Source organism: Sinocyclocheilus grahami, unplaced genomic scaffold (assembly GCF_001515645.1).
Source record: "Sinocyclocheilus grahami isolate Dianchi unplaced genomic scaffold, SAMN03320097.WGS_v1.1 scaffold674.1, whole genome shotgun sequence".
Lineage (NCBI taxonomy): Eukaryota > Metazoa > Chordata > Actinopteri > Cypriniformes > Cyprinidae > Sinocyclocheilus > Sinocyclocheilus grahami.
In genome coordinates this window covers 1,682,299-1,685,198 of record NW_015505853.1, presented here as the reverse complement: position 1 = coordinate 1,685,198, position 2,900 = coordinate 1,682,299, and positions in this window count along the sequence as shown.

Below are 2,900 nucleotides of genomic sequence, written 5' to 3'. Positions count from 1 at the left end.
TTAAGTAAAGATTATGTTCCATGAAGATATTTTGTAAATTTCCTACCATAAATATATCAAAACTTAATTATTGATTAGTAATATGCATTGCTAAGAACTTAATTTGGACAACTTTAAAGGCGATTTTCTCAATATTTAGATTTTTTTTGCACCCTCAGATTCCAGATTTTCAAATAGTTATATCTCGACCAAATATGGTCCGATCCTAACAAACCATACATCAATGGAAAACTTATTTATTCAGCTTTCAGTTGATGCATAAATCTCAATTTAAAAAAAATTGACACTTAAGACTAGTTTTGTGGTCCACGGTCACAATTAAAAATGTTTGCTTTTTTTTCAATTTTTTTATTTCAACATTTGTTTTATTTCAAGGTTCGTAAAGGATTTAGTTTTAGTTAACTATCATAACCCTGCAAAGTGCATACATTTTATAATGATGGTAAAATTTTATAATGATTGTGTACAAGAGCATGCACTGTAAAAAATTATTTTTCAAAGTTGTAAAACTTTCTATTTATCCTTTCTATAGAATCCTGAAAAATGTATCGCAAAAATATGAAGCAGCACAACTGTTTTCAACATTGATAATAATCAGAAATGTTTCTTGAGCAGCAAATCAGCATATTAGAATGATTTCTGAAGGATCATATGACACTGAAGACTGGAGGAATGATGCTGAAAATTCAGCTTTGATCACAGGAATCAATTACATTTTAACATATATCCAAATAGAAAACAGTTATTTTAAATTGTAATAATATTTCACAATATTTCTGTTTTTATTGTACTTTTATTCAAATAAATGCAGCCTTGGTGAGCAGAAGATACTTTTTTTTTTTATATAAAAAAATAAAAAAACTTATACTGACATCAAACTTTTGAATGGGGGAGTGTTTCTATCATTGAACACTAAAGGTGACATGAATCTCTGCGCAGCAGCTGTGTGTGAATTAAACCTTTATCTGCATGTTGAATTAGATTGAAAGTTTTGGTAAAGTGTGTACCATTCCTAAGCCTTCATTCTCTTTCACAGCCCCATGTTTTCACCCTACTGTAATTTCCTTTGTGTGTGTGTGTGTGTGTGTGTTAGTCCACGACAGCAACACCTGCCATACTGGAAAATGCCTTGAGGTTTGTGTGCTTTGCTGTAGGACTGAAAGTGCAAGTGTTTACTTTCCTCTCTGTCTCTTTGTCTGAGTGCAGGCCAGATAAGAGCTGCCACACACCAGACCGCCCGCTCAACCAGTGTTTACTTCTGAGGAAAGACAGCAGGCGGAGAGAGGGATGACAAACAGACGAGTGCGACCTGCAGCAGGCAGGTGTGACCTCTCTTTACACTTTAAGAGAGAGAGATTTGTTTTCATAATGCCACATTGTTGTGACACACCAAACACAAACACATGCATTTTAATGCTCTTTCATAGCTGAGGACGCTAAATGGAGATCTCAGTTTAATTGATGCAAGGGTGTAGTTTGATTTTGGCATTGGTGGGGGCATAACGGCAGACGTAACGGCAGTTTAAATGTTTGATCAAAATTATTGGCTGCATATTGGTAGGGACATGGCATAGCGTCCCTAAATTATACACCCTTGAAAATCATAAGTGATGTCCGATTTTGGAAACTAGTTCTCTCCTTAAATATGAAGAGGTCAAACAAGAGAATGAGTTAATCTAAATTTCACCAAAAGCTTACGGATGTAATTATAATATAAGTCAGACTTTGAAGTGAGTTGCTGTTTTTGTCACTCTTCTGAGGAAGAAGTCATTCACTTTTTTGGCAATGTACCCACACACAGAAAATTTGATCAGATTTTTTAAAATGTTCATCCAATCTCATTTTTTAAGTGACTTTTCTTTCTGTTTTTAAGATATTTTCTTTGGATTGTTTGACTACTCGAAAGAGAATATAGGAAAATATAACTTAACTCATTTGTGTTTCATACTAGCTAAATTTCACACACATGAACAAAAATCTGTCTCTAAACCTCTCTTTTCTTTATTCAGAGTTGAGACAAGTATATGGAAACTATCCAAAGCTCTGTTCATCCTAAAGCAATCAAAACTGTATCTCTATATTCATCCTGTGTGTCCTCTTAAAGGGATAGTTCACCCAAAAATGAAAATGTGATGTTTATCTGCTTACCCCCAGGGCATCCAAGATGTAGGTGACTTTGTTTCTTCAGTAGAACACAAACGGAGATTTTTAACTCCAGCCGTTGCAGTCTATCAGTCGTATAATGCATGGCAATGGTAACAAAATCTAACGTGACGACACATTGATGTCCTAAGACACGAAATGATCAGTTTGTGCGAGAAACCGAACAGTATTTATGTCATATTTTACCTCTAATACACCACTATGTCCAACTGCTTTGGGCGCGCACGGCATCCGGTGCGTGAGGTGTGTACGCGCTCTGGCGTAGTTTACGTTAATGGGTGTGTTGATATCCAGCCGAAGAGCAATCAACCATAACTTCAGGCGAGCAGGCTCAGAAGCTGGGAATACGTGGAAAATCACCACTCCCGAATGAGTTCGCGCGAGAGAAAGTAATCTTTTAGTTTTAAGTCGGTTTGAACAATCCGGATAAGCGCAAGTAAGTACCATTTTGATTAGCCGTCGTACCTACAATGACTGTGCACTGTGTAAACAATGACTGACGTATACCGGATGCCATGCGCGCGCTCAAAGCAGTTGGGCATAGTGGTGTATTAGAGGTAAAATATGATATAAATGCTGTTCGGTTTCTGGCACAAACCGATCGTTTCGTGTCTTAGGACATCACTGTGTCGTCACGAGCCGCAGGGTTTAATTTGGATTTGTCTGTGCATGTTTTTTTTACTCTCATAGATTTTGTTACCATTGCCATGCATTATACGACTGATAGACTGCAACGG